The 18,286-nt window shown below is 58.9% G+C and overlaps 1 protein-coding gene across 1 annotated transcript in view; it reads left to right on the top strand.

Annotated features, from left to right (window-relative positions):
* The window catches only part of LINGO1 (leucine rich repeat and Ig domain containing 1), a 111,664-nt gene that overhangs the window by 24,012 nt on the left and 69,366 nt on the right, over nt 1-18,286 (top strand). The window contains exon 2 of the mRNA XM_035554231.2: nt 4,203-4,245. The gene's annotated coding sequence lies outside the window, so the exon portion shown is untranslated. The remainder of the gene's footprint in view (nt 1-4,202; nt 4,246-18,286) is intronic.

Genomic DNA, 18,286 nt, shown 5'->3' with positions numbered 1-18,286 from the left:
AGGGCCCTGGGAGCTCAGCATCTCCTGGTCTTATTGCAACCTCTGCGTGCAAGAGGTGTGCGCAGTAGGGTTTGAGACAGGATCTCCTCTCCAGGCTCTGCTTGTGGGAGCGATGGCCGGGACCGGTGCCGCCTGGGCTGGCTCGTGTTTGGGGCACTTTCTGTGGAAAACCACAGATTTTTGATTCTGGCTGGGACAAAGCACCCTGCGCACTCCCGGCTCCAAGGCACCCTTTGTAGGGGTGCACATCACGTACATTTAGTGGCTTTTACTTCTTCTTGTCATTTCTTCTGATGCTTTTAATTTTTTTTTCCCTGTATCAGCCGGGAACCTGCAGACGATCCCCTAAGAGCAGAATAAAGACTCGTCAACCTTTCTCACACGTTCGTTAAGATGAAAATAACTTCCTGAACCCCTTACAATGCTTTATTTTCTGCTGCTTCTGCTACGCCTGAGTGTTATTTGACTGACTAAGGAATCTCGAAGCTAAGAAAAAGAAAAGATAAAGTAGTCTGGTAATAATAACAATGATAAAAACTGTCCCTGACTGGCGATAAGGGTCTTAGGAGTCACCCACCGGTGCTGCCTGGACTGGGGCTTTTGTTCCCCGTCTCCCGACTGCCGTGCTGGGCATGGGTCTCTGCAAAATGGGACATTTTCCCGGAGAAGAAAGGCATTGTGTGCCCTGTGATATGGAAATGAGCGGGGAGGTAAGGGCAGGGAGAGAGGATTTCTGATGGTAATGAGGCTTTCTTTCCCTGCTCCAGGCCTGCCTTTCAAAGCAGGAAGAGGTTTCAAGGTGTTGTAGTCTTTCCCTGGGATTGTTTCTTCTCTTTTTTTAACCCTGTCTTCCCCCTGAGATATCTGAAGGCAGAGATTTCCTCCTGCTCCAGTCGTTGGTACTCGTGTCTAAAAACCACCTTATTTTCGAGTCCGAGCGTGTCTGGGTTCAGCCCGCAGCCCCCCTCCCCAGCTGGACATTCATCTGCTGCCTCGAGGAGCGCAGCGCTATCCAAAAGCCCTTCCTCATGCCGGAGGCCGCGCGGGTTGATGGAAAGGGCCGGCCACAAATTTCCTGTGCCAACACTTCCTGATGGAAAGCCGAGGTTCGGGCCGAGCTCAATTCGTCAGGTAAAATATGGGCTTTCTGCTGCAGGGGTGAACGCGCTCCCCTGCACAGCCCGTCTGAAATGAGAGCCCACGGCCCCGGTTCCTGGGAGAACACAGCGGGCAGAGACCTCTCGGCAGCCTGCTGGGTGAAAAATGGGCACCAAGTGAACAGGAGCTGCTTCTTGGGCAGCTTTGTATGCGCTCTGAATTCCCCTGCGGGGGAAGCAGCAGTGCTCAGAAGGATGCTGTGAAGCCAAAAGATGGGGTACATATAGGGGAAGCTTCTGTAGGGTGGAGAATTTAGTGAACCGCTGGTTTTTATTCCAGAGCTCCCTTCCCAGCTGAAGCCCTCGAGTCGGCTGGTGGCTGCTTCCACCTGCCCATTGCTGCTCGGCTGCTTTATTTCATCCCTCCTAACGCTACGAGAAGCGACAGTAAATCCATTGCGTATGCACGGAACCGTGTGGGGCGCTTAAACGCCCATTTGCATCCAGATGTGTCGATAGCTTTGGGGTATCTCCCGACAACGTGGGGTTGCGCTGTACAACACTGCGTAAAGGCTGACGTTTGGAGCCAGGCATCCAACCACGAGGGCAAGCTAGCGCTTGGCTGGGGCTGAGCCTGCGTGGGGGCATGGGGCGGCCCTGGAAGGGCAGCTTTTACCCCCTAAAGCCACCTCCCTGCTCCATGTTGGTCATCTGTGCTTGCAGAACAACCCTGTGTCTTCTCTGCTTCGGGCTGGAGGAGCTGGAGGCAGCCCTCCATGGCATCCCCTGGGCAGGAGCGGTGTCTGGGTGCGGGTTGTGCCCTTGTTCACCTGGCAGGGAGGATGCTGACCCCCAAGGGGGTTTATTTGGGGGACCTCCTTGTGCAGGAGGTCTACAAGGCAGGAACCAGGGCAGGTTTTCCCTCTGTCTATCTCATCCTGCAGCCCTGGGGCTTGCCATGTGCTCCAGCTTCCCTCTCTGCAAGCCATTGCTTCAGCCAAAGCTGAGTTTTTATTCCTGTGCTGTTATTAACTCTCTAGCCTGGAGATAAAGGCTCTTCTCCTGTTGCCTGAAGAGCGCTCGAAGCAGCAGTGCCGTGACTGCTCAAGTCCTTCACCATTTCTGTCGTGTCCCCAGATGCATCCACTCCAACACCTGGGCAGCCCAGCCGGCTGCGCTGCACGCAGAGCCAGCGGAGAACATCCCCTAACGGGCTGTGTGTGCTGTATGGCCAGCGATATTCCCCCGCTGCTGGGCACGAGGTCAGGAGCAGCCCCGAGGAGCCTCTTTGGGTCCCAGCTGGGGCCGTGGCCATCAAGAGCCGCCAGCTCCTGCAGATGCTGAATTTGGGCACCACCAGCTCCAGGCTGGTAGTGCTGGGGGCGATGCAGTGCTGTCCCCATGCTCCCTGCCCGGGGAGGACAGTGTGGGGACTGCTCTCCCTGCTGAGGGCCCCCTGGGGACGTGGTGTGGCTGGCACCTGCCCCGGCTCGGTCCGGGTGCCTCTGGAGGAGCATTTCTCTGCTGGCATCGCCTCGCGCAGGCCTGGCTGGATGAAATGGACTTTGCAGTCCGAAATCCCTTAATCTCCAGCATACTAAACTGTATTAGCCGGATTACAGGAGTCATATACACAGTAATTGCACTCAGCGGAGGACATGCTCGGAATTTCGTGCGGGGAGAAAATGTGTTGTTCCTCCTCCTGTCTCCCTCCCATCTCCCCAGAAGGACACGGAAGCCGTGATAGGGACGCGTTGAACACGCAAAGAGCTGTCACATCTGAAAAAACGCAACAGCAGCCTCGCAAGAGCTGCTCAGGCCTGGTGCGTGGTGAGGGAGGGAGGAAGACTTTGCTCCTTTTCCCTCTTCCGAAGGAGCAGGGCAATGCCAGGCAGCGTCCCCGAGCAGGGACCGAGCAGCGGGCTGTCCCTTGGCGACGTGACCAACGGGTCCCAGCTCGTCCCCTCGTCCTCCCGCTGTAGGATCGGGTGAGCACAACCTGTTGCTGGCTGTGGCTGATTTAAAACACCCCCCCCAAAGAGCTGGTGACGTCAGGAGCCCGTCTGTCATCTTTACGGCTGGCTGCTGGAGTGCAGCGCGCCTGCCGCTGCTCTGTTTGCAGAGCCGGTAACTGATTGCAGCCCGTGCGTTATTGTCTGAGGAATACTTATGCAAACGAACACAATGGCTTAATAGGGAACACCTGGAGAAATCTCCAAAGAAAGCGCTGTAAATTCCCCTTCCCTCGTATTTATGGGAAGATTTTTCACAGATATTTATAGTTGTGACTCCTTTGCATGGATTTGCATAGCGCCGTACCCGGGCTGGTGAGGCACCGGAGAGGGGAGCGCTAAGTGCTGGACCAGGGCGGGTGCCAGCAGCGCATCACTCTGTTTTGGGGTGTGCCTGCACCCCATCGCAGCTATTGGCACGGAGAGTAGTAAGAAACAGGAGCAGCCAGCAGGAGCACAACGCAGCTCCTCGGCGTGGGTGCGCAGCCTTGGCTGGCGTGGGAAGGGGCAGCAGGCTCTCAGCAGATGCAAAGCCTGGGCGCGAGAACTAATTTACGGATTAAAAGCGAGTAAAAGTTCCCTCCCCGCACACCCTGCTTCCTCTGCTGAAGCACGAGTCTTCCGGGATGCTGGGCCCTGCGTGACCGGGAGCCTCGGTGCTCCTCGGTGGGGACCCCCGGGACGTGTCCCCCAGGATGGTGTCCCCACGGAGGCTGCTGGCCCTGCACAAGGTGGAGGGAGGAGGTGGCAGCCTGGCCCACCCCAAAAGCCCCGTGTGAGCCCACGTGGCTCAGGGTGCAGGGGGAAGGCTCCGGTTTCTTGCTCCTAGGCCTGGGCACCTGGCAGCGACCCAGCACAGTGGCTGAGAGCCGAGCCAGGAGGGTTCAGACCGAGCGAACCTGGTGATGCCCGGGGCTGTCCCACGGCCAGCAGCCCCCTGCCAGCTCCGCGTGCTGCCGGGGGTGGCTGGGAGGCAGGACCCTTCCCCGCAGGGCTGGTGCGATGCCAGCCCTCCCGCGTCCCCCTTCTAAAATGCCCGCTGCTGTCGGCAGCCAGCCCACTGAAGCACGTCTCTCTCTCTGCTCCCTTCCAGGTTCCGTGCCTAGCCAGCAGGTCCTCGCAAGATTTCGGCTCTGGTAAGTGCCATAGCGTTTCCTCCTCGCTGCGGGCGTGCCTGGTGCCGGAGCATCCTCCGTGTGCTGGCGGGGCGAGGGAGGGGACCCCTCCTGCTGCGGGGAGCTCTCCCAAAGCGGAGCGGGGAGGTTGGCTGTGATGGCCGGGTTATATTCCCCATCACCCAGGCTCCGGAGAGGTCGCCCCATCCCACCTCCGCTGCTGCTGCTCCATGTGGCCCACACAGCTCCCTGTGTGCTGCTCCCAGGGGAGGAGCCCAGGATGCGGCCCCCGGCGCGTTTTGGCCCAGCACAAATAGAGACGTGCGTGCTGGCGCGGTTATTTCTGTGCTGTGTGAAAGCTGGCTGGGAAACATTCATCGCTGCCTTTCTGTAATCTGCAGAGGGAAAGTGTGTGGGCATCTTTGATCCTTCTGGGTAAACTTTGACGGATGAGAACTTTGCGTTTCAGTCGAGTAATTGACATGATGATTTAAATAAAAGCAGGGATGCCTCTGCCACCACCGCACCGAGGTGCTCGGGGGTGGCACTGGGAGCTCTGGAAAGAGCAGAGGGTGAAGCAGCAGGTGGGAGAGGAGCAAAACCTCCCTGGGGACCTGGCGGAGGAGCAGGGTTTGGATGTGGCATGATCGGAGCACTTTGGAAGAAACGTGAAAGTCAGAGGTCGCGGTCCTGGCCTCACGGTGCCGGGCCAGGCAGTGCCGTCACTGCAACCTTTCCGCAGCGGGCTCGCTGCAGCGCCCTGGTCGCTTTCTGCTTCACGGCAGGGTGCTTGCGGGGTGCATCAGGCCTGGCTGAGTCCCTGTTCCAGCCATGGAGCTCGGTAAACAAAGGCAAAAATCCTTCAGTTCCTTTATTTTTTAAAAAAAATATGTTCTTAATGCTGCTACCATCTCTGAAAACTGCGTCTTCAAGAAAAAGGTGCAGTTCTCAGGACGAAACACCCCACGTGCAGGGGGTGCTGGGGCAGCAGGGGTGCGCGGGTCGGGATGCCTTTGAAGGCACGGATGTTGTTGGGGCCAGGCTTTGGGGACACGGCCTCACGGGGCCCTGGCTGTGCTCAGGGTTGTGCAGCAGGGTGGCAGGAGCGTGGTGCGAGCCCGAGTGTGTGCGTGTGTCCCAGCATCCCCACGGACTGGGAATTGTGGTCGGCACGGGGCAGCATGACACCCCCCTTTGCCATCTTCTTTGAGCTGGTCCCTAAATCCCCTCTGTGTGTGATGTTCTCGTGCTTCCCAAGTCACCCCGGGTTTTCTAAATGTAATTTAACCCAGCGGAAACGGCACCGCTTCTGTGCTGAGAGAAATTAGCAGGGCTGCCCCCAAAGCAGCAGGGCCATCGCCTATCGCGTCGTCTTCCCGGCTGGCCTCTCGGCACGTTTTCTTTAAGAATTAAATATAGCAAAAAATGCGTCTTCTCTGCTCGGCACTGCCCGTAGGGCCGATAATTGTGTCCCACCACACGCACTGCCACCGGCCCGAGGCTTTGTCACTGCCGTTGGTGGCCCGCGTGGCCTGGCCACACTCCTGCTGCGTCGCTTCCACGGCTGCTGCCTCTGTAGGCTGAGACAAGATGCTCGGGCATGGAAGAAATTGCTTTCCTTTCCTAAATGATGTCCCTGCTGCGTTGTTTCCCGGTTCCCCAGGCTGCTGTCCATGCGGGAGCGGTGCAACCCCAGTGCCGTGCCTGCTGTGCACCTCCTGCCTTTCTCCTCTGTTGCGCATCCGCTTGCAAATCCTGGTGTCCAGCGGTAACGCTCGGTGTCTGCGCAAAAACCGGAGCCAGAAGCCCCGGAGCCGGGGGACAGTTTGCTGCCCTGCCTCAGCACGCTGGTCCTCGGGAGAGCCGTGCCGTGCCGCGCCGCGCCGTGCCAGCAGCACAGCCGCCTCGGGCACCGCTCCAGCACGTGCGGCAACTCCCATCCGCGGGCGGTGAGCAGGCAGAGCGATTCCCCGTGCCGGGCAGGGTGACGTCAGGGAGCTCAGGCAGCTCTGCCTTCCCGGCGGTTCCTCCCGGAGCACTGAGTGGAGCCGTGCCGCCACGTGGCTGCTCGCGGGGCGACGATGCTGGATGCAGGAGCACGTGCCGCTCCCAGGAGCTGTGGGGTGGAAAAAAAAGAGGATGGGGTGGAAAACAGCCTCAAGGAGAGGGTAGCGAGGGGAGAAGAGGGCTGCACGGCAGCAGAGGCGGTGTTGCCTCTCCCAAGTGCAGTAATCGGCTCGCAGCTGCTGCTCCCCAATCCTCTTACTCTCCTCCCGCCGCACGGCCGCCTGTGTTAGCGGAGATAAAAGCTCCCAGCCCACGCGGGGCTCTCCTTCCCCGGCGTGCTTAATCGCAGCCGAACGTGGCAAACTCCTCCCGGCGCTGCCCCGAGCGCGGCTCCTCGCTGCCTTTCGCCTTCGTCCCCCTGCACTCGCCGCTCGCCCCCGCCGGCCGCGTGGTCGTCACGTGCCTGTGATAAACGAGCTTCATCTGCACTGAAAATTAATCACGTTGGCACGCTGGCAGGGGACGAGGCAGCCGCGTGAAATGCCCGGCTCTCTGGCTAATTTATCACGGTGGCCAGGCGCAGAACTGCTTTGCAGCTTCCCCCCGCGCGGTGCCAGGCAGAGCCCCCTGGTGCGGGTGCCGGCACCCGGCAGGAGGTCTCCTCCTCCCTCCCCCAGCTCTGCCGCTGCTTTTCCACTGGAGGAGCCTGGCAGGAGGCTGCTCGCATCCAGAAGGCGAAGGGCTGAGGCTTGCAGCGACACACCTCCCCTCTCTGCTGGAGGCAGAGCCAAAAGCAGGGCTGACAAAAGCTCTGCCTCGCTCCCTGCACCCCGTGCTGGGCGCAGGGGTGGGCACAGCCACCCCTCGGTGCTGCCTTTTGGCTCCGGTGTTTGCTGCAGGTGGTGTTTTGCCAAAGCAGCTCATGCCCACGGAGCTGCCTGGTGTCCCCAGCAGAAGCAACAGGGTGCTGGGGAGGGAAAGAAACGTGAAGAAATGATCCCAGGGTTTCCAAAATCACAGTGGGTGATTGTGGCTGGTGGAAGTGGGAGGTGCCTGGCTGGCTGACGTCTCCTCTTCGCTTAATTACTGCAGCGCTGCTCATCAGAAGCAGAGCCTGCAGGGGCTGCGTGCCTGCAGCGGGCGGGCGACGTGCTGCTACGAACGTGGGGGACCAGGGCCACGCTCGGCTGCTGCTCCGTGTCCCCATGTGCCAGCTCCTGGTACGAGCCGTCGGGGAGCAGGTGTGGTGCTCGCTCCTGGTGCTGCACAGGGGGATGCGTGTCTCTTGGGGATCCAGATCATCCTTTCCAAAATCCCTTTCCAAAATCCATCCCTTTTTCCAAAATCCCAAAAGCCATTGCCAGCTGCTCCCCACCATTTCAGGACCGGAGACCGCTCGTGCCACCTCCGTTGCCTGGGCAGTGTGGCACCGGGGTCCTACTCACCCTCTGGGATACCTCCCATCCTTAGGACAGGCACGAGCTCCTCAACTGTATGCGCTGCTGCTTGTCTTGTGGCAATTAATTACTGACTGCAGACAAGGCTTAGCACTGGAGTGCTCGTTAACTAATTGGACGTCTTCCAGCCGGCCCCACGGTCCCTCTGTGATGGGGACGTCGCACGCTTGCTGCCTGCTGTCCCGCTGCTCTGTCCCCCCGTGGTCCGTGGCAGCACCTCGGAGGAGGTGCCAGCACGGCCGGGAGCTCACTTTGGGGTGCCAAATGAGGGCGAGCAAGAAAAGCACCTTGCGGGAGCTATGGTGACGAGGGTGCCCTTCAGCTGGGCTCGGTGCCGCCCGTGGAAAGGGCTGGGAGCCTGCTCTGCCCGCCGGTCTCCGGGTTTCACGATGCCTCTTTTTGCAGATGCTGTCAGATGTGTTTTTTTGCCTCGTGGCCCTGCAGAAATGCACAGAAACAACTGGGCTTTGTGATCTGAGGCTCCGCATTGCCCACGTTTTCCTGTCAGGGGCAGAACTGGTCCCACGTTTTCAGAGGCAAGAGGCTTTTATCAATACAAATTGAGCTGCTGGTGCTCCCAGCAGCTCGCCCAGACAAAACAATGAAAAATCTTTAGACCTTTTCCTTGAGCTTAACTCGGAAGGACGTGGGCTCCCTTATGCCCACAGTAAGCTGCCTTTCAGGAAACACAGCGTCCTGGGGAGGGAGGAGGGCCGCTCGGGGCTTCCTGCCTCCCAGCGCCTGCCACAGCCCCCTGGGGGGCCTCTGGCAAACAGGCACCCGTGGCCGTGAGCATCTCTGTCGCAGCACCGTCCCCAGACCTCGCTGCCTGCCACTTGCCCGTCCCTGTGCCCTTCGCTTTGCCTCCTCCCTCGCCCGCGTGCTCTGGGGCAGGTTTGGGCTGTGCCCGTGGCCGTATCCCAAAGCTCCCCGGGGAGGCAGATGAGCATGGCCAAGCGCGCAACGCGGCTGCTGATTTTCCCGGCCCCTCTGGGGCTGGAGGAGCTCTGCTGACATGTCCCCTGGTGCCCACTGCCCTGATGCCCGTCCTTATTCTCAGTCCCTGGGGACTGTCGGGTGCGGTGAGGCCGTCAGGCAGGGCAGAGGAGGAATTAAGGCTCCCAGACAGCCCAGAGCAAGCTGCTGCTGCCAGGGAAAGTGGTCCCAGAGGTGCCACTGCTCAGCCCGGTGCCATCCGAGCTGGTGCTGGCGTCGGTGCTGCGCAGCCCTGCCAAGGCTGCCGGCTTCATCAGGCTTCCTTCTGCTATTAATAATCTTTTAAAGTCAGCGCTAAAGCCAAGGTACTTACTGCTGGCTCTGCCCATCCCTTCCCCCAGAACACGCTGATGGAAACGTGTGCACAAAAGCAGAGCTCCTCCATTTGGTGCCGATGTGGGGTCCGGTGGCTCAGGACCCTTTGCGCATCTGCTGGGCTGCTGACCCCAAAATACAGCACGGGCAAAGATGCTCACGGCTGCTGGGGCCAGGACAGGCACCCCTGGAGGGTATTAATTAGCTCCACACCCCACGGCCTTTTAGCTCTCGGCCTTCGGGCACAAGAGGCCCTGCTCCCCAGCAGTTCATGCACGACGCCTCTTTGTGGCCCCATACATCGGCAGTGGGGCGGCGTGGTGGCCAGCTCAGGGATGTGACAGTGGGGCTGCCACCTCCTAATTTGTCACCTGCCTTCTCCTGGGCGCAAATAACTGTGCCACAAACTACATCACACTTAGCTGCCCGTTTTCCCTGAGCGATCGGTCAGGTGTCCTAATAACATCAGCAGCACGGGGCTGGGTGAGCTTGGGTGCAGGGCAGGGCAGGACAGACGGACAGGAGGTGGGGCAGCTTCACCAGCATCATGCTCAGGAGCTTCTGTGGTCCCTGCTCCCCCGAGCTCTGCCTTGGGTTTCTCTCCACTTTCTGTTTCCCTCCGCCTTTGCACCTTCAGCCAGGGCTGGAAGTGCCGGGCTGCCCGCAGCCGGTCCTGGCGTGCTCCGCAGCCAGCTCCAGGGAGCTGGAACAGCCTGATAGGGCTCTGCGGAGCCTGATTTCCAGGCCTGGTAATTAAACACCCAGATGTTGAGATCTTTTATGTGGATTCAAATTGAAACGTGGCAGGCTCCTGGCTAGCAGGGAGCTGGATTCGGTGACCAGAAGATCTATTGCGCTCTTACAGCAATGGCCATTGTGCCCTGGCCAGGATGGGCAGCAATCTGAGCTGGCCAGAAACGCTTTCATGGGCGAGCTGCTGAGCGAGGAGCGTGGTTGTGCTGGTACCCTCTGCACCAGGAGGCTGGGGTTCCTTAGAGGTAATGTCTCTGGAGACCAGAAAGTGTCCCAAGAGCCCCAAGCCCTCAGCGAGGCAAAAGGGGACACAAGCTGGGGACAGGGAACAAGCAGAGGAGGGAGATCTTCCAGGCACAGCCAAGCCGGAGCAGCAGCCGCCTTCCCCAGGAGACGGCTGCTTCTCTGAACCGAGGCCCTGCGCTCGAGGTTCGTCCATCACCATCTATAATGTGCCCAGACGTAAATGTCGCTTCCAAAATTTATGGCCGAGATGCCTCGCCAGTCTCCTCTTTAAGGTTATAATAAAAATTAAACCACCTTTTCCCTCAAGGGGGATCTGCAGGTTGTAAAAAACCACGGCCCCGTGTGTCGTGGAGCGGCACGTGTGTGCGTGCACGTGGAGGGCATGCGGGACCAAAGGCAGGGCAGCACAAAAGGCACAGCTCACGTGGCTGTTTAATCAGAGGGAAACCGTGATTTTTATATGTATATTTTTATATCGTAATTTCCTGGCCACATAAAAAAAAGCAGACAGTTACACAAGCTCGGAGCAGCGTTTCCAGCATAAAACCCAGCACGTGGCTTCTTTATGCAACCCGAGCTGCAGTGCATAAACTGCACCCTCCCCTCCCCTCCGGCCGCCTGGATGGGTAATTGCAGTGGTTAAAGCAGGAGAGGAGCCTTCCTGCACGCTGTCTGCCTCCGTCACCTTCTGGCACTGCTCCTTTCTCCCTGCACCCTGCAAAGGGGGCTCGGCATGAGCTGGCATGGGGACAGTGTCCCCTGCCCGGCTGTCCCCAAAGGGAGGGCTCGTTTCTGCTCCGTATCCCCCTGTCTGGCCGCGCCCTAGAGCATCCAGCTCCATCAGAGCTCACCGGGGAGCCGTGCCATGCCTCCTCCTCCCGTCTGGGCAGAGCTATCCGAATTCTGGTGGGACCCGTGACTTCAGAGCCCCGTGGCGTGAGCACCGTCCCCTTGGAGGGGTGCTTGGGGTCAGGCAAGGGATCGGCTTGGCTCTGGCGGGGTGCTGAGCAGGGGCTGGGAGCTTGCCCGGCTGCTCGCGCCGCCTGGCTGGACAGGGAGCCGAGCCTGGGGACACTCATCAGCCCTGGCAGTGGAGCTAATGCGATTAAGGGCTTTTCTCGCCCTCCGCTCAGTGCTCATTAACATTTCCCTTGTAAGGCGTTTACGAGCATCGCTGTTCAGCTGGCCGCAGCTTTGGCTTTTGATAAGACACCCGTGTGGGCCGGCTGCAGCGGGGAAGGCTTCCCGAAGCACGGGGCTGCTTTCTGGCCAGAGACGGGGCAGCAGAGGGAGGGGATGCGGGCAGAAGAGCCGCCGAGCCGCGTTGTGTAATGCCTCCAACCCAGACGTTCCCGGGAAGGAGCCCTATTTATACCGGGGAGCGGGCGCTGGGGGTGAGGGCGGCGAGGCTGTGTGCCTGGTAGCCCGCGAACGGAGACCTACAAACAGCTCCTCGGCGGAGTCACAGCCCCGGCCTCTGCACAGGCAGGGAGGGGAGCCAATTTTGGAAACCTCCTTCCCAGCTCTCGCGATCCAGGGCCAGGAGAGGTATTTTTATTTGGTCTTGCAAGTAGGTCTTGAGACATCTCTAAGTGGGTGCTTCGCAGCCTGCATGCAAATAAAACCCGCGCGTGCGCCGTGCAAAATCAGCACAGCAGCAAGCCCCCGGCTTCGCTCTGCTCTCCCTGCCCCTCGCTCTCCTCCCGTTTCATGTCCTGTCCCAGCTCGAGCCCTCCCTGCCAGGAAGCTGGCAGCAGACCATGGGGAGAGGCACGTGCCACGTGGAAATTGTTTGCTAAAGATGCTTCCGGATTTTTTCCGGTGGCTCTCCACACGCAGATGGATGGGCTCGGTGGGGTCTTTTCATCCTGGGGGAAAAGCAAGCAATAAAAAATGAAAAGCATGGTTTTTAAGCAGACCGTTTCAAGAGAATCATCCAAGTGCCACCTGTGGGTTGTGTCCCACTGCCTGGCCATGGTCCCTCGTGTGCTGCTGGGGTGCTCGGAGGCACCTCCAGCCCAGGGAGATGGGGGCACGTGGCACTGTGAGCACACAGAGGGATCGGAGCCAAACTTTGTCATCTTTTTCAGCCACCTGCAACGTTCGGGTCTGTGCTGAACCGCAGCAGAGAAAGGTGTTTGATTTTTTTCTTTCTGAATATTTTAATTCTTCCACCAAGAAAAACACGTATTTCCCATGGAAATTGCATTTCCTACTTGGAAGCAGGTCGTTAGGTGCCTACCAGCACTACAGAGGGCTGCTTTTCCAGGGGCTGACACCAGCAGATCGGCTGATTTCAGCGTCCTGGAAGAGGCACCCTCTGATCCAGCCATGCCCCGGGACTGGGACTTTGACGGTTTTCCCTCCTTGCTCTCCAGAGCCCCGCAGAACCCCAGCTCCTGCCGCAGCCTGGCTCAGCCGAGACGAGGAAACCTCTCAGCTCTTATCTGCCTGCCTATTTTCACAAAACCGCCAGGAATTTAATATCTTTGAGATTTCCAGCTGTCAGTCACCTTCTGTGGAGTTTGACTGCTGAGTTGGAGGGTGATTAGGGGAGACAGACAACACGCGGAGCACGTGATTGCATAAACTGTGTTTTCTTAAGGAAACCATGGCCAGAAGGGAAAAAAAAAAACACTAAAAATCCCTCTTTTGTGGGTTTTTGCCTCACTGTGCCTGCAGGTAGCTATTGCCCACGCCATGACTGTGTCCCCAGGGCCACAGGGGGTGCTCGGCATGGTGACTCTGGCTCCATTATGACACTGGTTTGGCACTAAAGACATGGCACAAACACCTCCAGGGGCACTAATTCTCAGGGCAGACCCATCACATCAGAGCTGTCCTCCCTAAATAAGGAGGTTTTAACGAAAAGCACTAATCGTTAACAGTCTATTTTACCGCGCATTGAGGCGAGATGTTAGCAAAAGAGCGAAACAGCTGCGGAAATACCTGCTAAAACACTGAAGCAAGTTCAGTAGGTGTCTGTGCATGGCTTTGGGTGGCTGATGAGGGTGTAAGCCAGTGTCCTGCCCGGGCTGCATGGAGCTTTCCCCATGACAAAAGTGACCGTGGAGGAATGGGACCACGACGGGGGATGGCGCCAGCGGGGTGTGCCCCAGGGCACGTACCTCGGTGCCAACGGGGCCGTGCTGGAGGCAGGGACGAGGGGCACAGGGGGCAGGGGACCGACCCCGCTGGCTCCCCGTGTGCCATCCCAAAGCCCGAAGCCGTCCCCGCTCGGCCTGCGGTGGGGGAACGCGTGCGGACGGGGCGGTTCGGCAAGGCAAAGCGGCTCGTTTTGCTTAATGGTGACCGAGTGTGACAGCCCGCGTCTTCAGCCTGAAAAGTGTCTGCGAGGTGCGGGCTGCCTCCCTCAAACGGGATAATCATGTTAATTAAGACGCTTTCTTTATAGCGACTCTCATTAATAAAAAAAGCTCCAGTGCTCTCTTTAAACACGCTAACCTTCTGGCGTGCAGGAAAAGCGCCTTTTCCCCGCGATTTGAGACGGGGAGAGCAGATGAGAGCGGGACAGCCTGCCGCTTCCCACGCGGGGAGAGGGAGGAAGAGCACGAGGGAGGAAGGAGCCGCGCGCCCCGCTCGGGGGAACAGATGGCGAGCGGCCGGGCAGCGGCGCGCCCGCGTGGGAGCCGCGGCTGGGAGGCGGCGAGGCTGCCGGGGAGTGAAAACCCCGCTCGGTTCTCTAATTGCTGTTTATTTCCTCCGCAAAGCGTTGGGATAATTAACGAGCTCCCAATTAAGAGAAGCTGTGCAGAGGGGAAAAACAGGTACCAGCGCCAAGAGGGCTGGGTTAGCGCCGGGGCATGGGGTGCCAGCCCTTGTGCTGGTGGGACAGCCCCTGGGGACACCGTGGTTCCTCAGGTCCCCGCAGAACCAACCTTGACCAAGGCGATGGTGTGCTTCGAGAGGGTTCGGAGGTGGCGTGCCCGTTGGCATTGGGCTGGTTGACGTTCTGTGCCTTGGTTGGTTTGCTGGCTCACGATGGGTTTTACCGCTGTGTTTTGGCTCAAACGCTCTGCCCGTGGCCTGATGGGGGTTTCCACACACCACTCGTTGCTCGTGGTGGGGAGAGGATCGCCACCCACTCATCCCCAGCTGCCAGTCCCCAGCCAGCTGCTGAGTCCCACCTTGGCGAGGAGGCTTTGTGTCCTCCCCTCCCTCCCTTTTCCTCCTTCCACGTCTTTCCCCAGGTGTGCTGTCCCGGCTGACAGATGGTGCCTTACGCTGGGCCACATGCTGGAGCAAGACGAGAAGCAGTTCCCAGCTCCTGCTTACACCCCCAGGCCCAGCACGGGGCTGTTGCACATGGGCAGGGGTTTCCATCGGGTCCTTTACCTCTCTGCAAGCTGGGAAGGTGGCTGGGAGCTGCAGCAGCTGATCCCAGCTGGGCTGGAGCCTCCCCATCCCGCAGCTCCTCTCCCTGGGCTGGTATTGGGATGGTACCATCCCGCTGCCACCCAGGCAGAGGGCCAGAGGGGCACGGGGGAGTCCGTAAAACTGCGGGCTTGTCCATCCCATGAAATACAGCGCGTGGCACGCCGCCCTTGCTGCGTGTTGGGGTGACGGCGCTGGTTTGGCATCCAGCCATGCCCCCTGACGTAGAGCTGGGCGACCGGGTGACTTCACTGGGATCTCTTGAGCCACAGGGGAGCTCAGGGACCGGTGCACGGCCCCGGGCCGTGGTCATCCACCCCACAACACGCTCACTGCCGGGAAGCCGTGCAGTGCGACCTGCACGCCGCAGCCCCCAGCCCCGGTGGCTGCTGCTGGCACCGCCTCGCCGCAGGCACAGCGCCGGCCCCCCCGGTGTGAAACCTCACACAAATAAATAACGTGTCCCGAGCATCCGGCCAGCCTCGGCACACTGGGAGGGGCTGGCAGCCCGCTTACAGCTTGTCTTGGGTTCCCTGCTCATCTCCTGCTGTCCCCACTTCTGTCCCTTCTGTCCCCCCAGCCCTGCTCCACCTCTTGTGCCATGCTTCAAATCCTTTGGGAAAGAAGAGAATGGGAGAAGGGGGAGCCCTGGGTGTGACCCCACAGCTTTTGGGGTGTCCTTGCACGGGGTGAGTGGCTCCCACCCGTCCCCAATGCCCCCACGCATCTGCGCCCCGCGGCCGCTTCCCTGCCCCGCAGGCTCAGCTCGGCTCCGCTCCTCACTGCCCCGTTTACCTCTGCTATATTTACATGTCTATTTTATGATTTCAATTTTTAATGCTTCTGCTCTTTGAAGATGCTTAATGCTTTGGAGTGGAACATTTTCTTCTGAGTTCTGAGTGCCAATTGAGGACAGACCAATAAATCAACTAATAACTGGAACCTCATTTTCTGCTCCCATGGCTGTGAGTTAACCCTCCTCGTGCTGCTCAGGCTCTCCCAGTGCTTCCCTATCTCCCCGGGCAGGATTTGGCTCCTGCTGGCCTTGGGATGCCACATCCCAGCCCCTCCGGAATAACGTCTGGAGAAATTCCTCTTCCCCGCTGCTTGCACAGGTGCTCCCGATCCCGGCAACTTGTGGCAGCTCTGGAGGAATCCTGCCCGCCTTTGCTTTGCTCAGCTTGGAGCACCCTGTCCCGGATGTGGTTTTTGGCAAGCCAGGAGCACCTGGGGCAGGGGAACGGGACCGCTGGGCGATGAGGACGACGTCTCGGGCTGCCCATCCCCGTCTCCTCTTCCAGCCTCGCGCTCCCTCGCGCTCCAGTTGCCCGCGCCATGTTTATCCGTAGTCACAGCGGGGCGACACGCTCGCCGTTTCCAAAGCCGTGCACAAATGCTTAATAACCCACAGCAAGGCTTTTCTGCCTGTCCAGCGGCACAGACAGGAGCCCCTGGAGACCTCCGGGTGCTGCTGGGGGACCGGGCACCCCAGGGATGTCACCGCTGTCCCCTGCGGCCGGGAGGGCTTTGGCCTCCAGGGCTGCATCCCCGCCAGGCAGGACCTTGGATGCTCTGGAAATGGAGGCCGAGGGTACCAGGGCTACAATTTTCCATTGGAAAATACATTTTTTTATCAGCTTGCATTATCAGAACCAGCACGTAGCCACGGAGCGAGCGTTCAGCTGGGAGAGCGCTGAGGCAAATCATTTTGACTTCCGTCTGTTGACAGTGTCCAGGAAATTCAAATGTATCTCTTTGATTCGACATGTTTTGACTTTTATGTTTTAATTTAATATCCAGGTTATATTTAACATGTTTTTATGGTTCGGTGTTTGAGAAATGAAATACTTTTTCCCTTACTGCAGCAAAATGCCTAAATGTTTCCCAGTGAGGGCTTGATTTTTTTCCCTGAGTCCTGTTCTGCAGATGATTCTGATTCATTTCGCTCAGTGCAAAACAAAACTTTTAATTTAGGAGTCTCGCCCAGACTGGATATTGCATTTTCTGCCAGATTTGTGGCCTTTCCGTTACGTGCTCCCTGCAAAGAGGCACCTGAGCCCTGGAGCAGGCTCCGAGGGGGCTGGGGAGCCGTGTGCATCCTGAGATAACGTCGGGGAAGATTTATGGCTTTGGGCTGGCCACCTCTCCAGGGTGGAGATGTCCTTGGGGGACTGTCCTGGGTGCTGGTGTTTGCCCCTTGCTGGTACGGCCGTGGCGGCTGGCGATTCGGGTGGAGGTTAACTTCTGTCTTCTTTTCCTGGATGCAGAGAGAATGACCAACCTCTTCTCTCAGTCTTTGCTGAGAGGTGACCGAGCACAAGCAGTCTCCTCGATGTTGGGGTCTGGGGGCTTTGAGCGGAGCAGAGCGGAGCTGCAGGCAGAGCTGCCCGGGCTGCCCGTCGCTCAGGGCATCGCTGGCACACGTGCGTGAGCACGTCGGTGTTGTGTGTGCATATAGGGATAAAGACACTTCTCAGGTCTTTTTTTTTTTTTTTGCCTAAATAACAAGCGACAGCTTGTGTGCTGCTAGGACTGCGGGGCTGCCTGGCAGTCCTGCACACCACGGCTTAGTTGGGAAGATGCCGTCAGCAGACAGCCAAGCGCATTTGTAGGGAATCAGCCCCAGCACGTCCCAGCCTCCACCTCTGGCGGGGAAGACAAACCATCTCCCCGATACCTGGCTTTCAACGCCAACTACCCAAGCCCCGTTTGCACCAGCCTCACAAGTCGATGTCCCACGACATCTAGGGATTGCAGTTAAAACCTCATTGCCCTAAATCTCTGCGACACAAAGTCAGAGTTGCCCAGGCCCAGGATTTCGGGAGGGCGCAGGCACGTGGTAGCACTGGTGCAGGATGCCCGTGATGAGGGCAGGAACCTCTCCGTTCATCCCAGGGCTCTGGGGACGTGTGGCCATGGCAGGACCCCTGCTGGAGGCCCCACTCGAAATGCGGCACTGCCAGTGCCCCGCGCCATACGCCTCCGAGCACGAGCCGCTTGCCTTCTCCTTGCCAAAGACTTATTGTTCCTGCTCTGAACTTCTGCACAGCGAGATTTGCCAAGGCTCCAACATGAATCATTAATTAATTCCTGGAGGGTGACAATTTTTTTGTTGTTGTTGTTTTGCTTCGGTAATTAAAAACAGGGAGAGGGAGGCACTGGGGGTGCAGGAGAGCAGGGGTGCATTCGGGGCTGGCTCATCCCGTCAGGATGGTGCCACGGGCACCCTGCTTGCACCCTGTGGCGTGGTGGAGTCTTCTCTGGCATCTTGGGTGCCCGAGGTGCTCTTTGCTGAGGGCTTTGCTTGATGCAGAAGCCCCCAGGTCGAGTGACGGTGGGGAATTTCTTGGCTTCCTTTCCAAATGTCGCTCCCTGGGGTCTTCCTGGCTCTGCTGGTGGAGGCAGAAAGCTCAGCGGGGCACCAAGGAACGGCTTGGAGAGGAAAAGGCAAGTAAAAAGGACAGAAAAGTCTCATTAAAAGAGAAAAATACTTTTCCAGTTATTGGGGCAGCCTCAGGATGGCAGGGAGCCGAGGAGGGCAGTGAGGTCTTGCCTGGAGGCTGAAAACCCAGTGTTTCCTGTGCCATGTGCTCTGGCCCCAGACCATCCTGATGGCTCTTCTCCGGACTCTCACCAGTCCTGCAGTGCCTTGCAGGGCTGGGCAGCCCAGTTCAGGACCTGGCTGTCCCGACACAGCCTCACGGTGCTGCAGAGCAGGATTGTCCCGGAGGGAGGGCAGCGGGAGCAAGCCCCGGCCCCGCGCCCCAGAGCCCAGGGACAGTAGGAACGGGCTGCGTTTGCCATAACACTCGGCCCTGAGCCTCGGGGAGCTCTTGCCATTTCCACTCTCTTGCTGGTTTAATAACTTGTTCCTTATTGACATTTTTCTTCCG

Source organism: Cygnus atratus, chromosome 11 (genome assembly GCF_013377495.2).
Source record: "Cygnus atratus isolate AKBS03 ecotype Queensland, Australia chromosome 11, CAtr_DNAZoo_HiC_assembly, whole genome shotgun sequence".
Taxonomy (NCBI): domain Eukaryota; kingdom Metazoa; phylum Chordata; class Aves; order Anseriformes; family Anatidae; genus Cygnus; species Cygnus atratus.
This window is presented reverse-complemented; position numbering and strand designations above follow the sequence as displayed.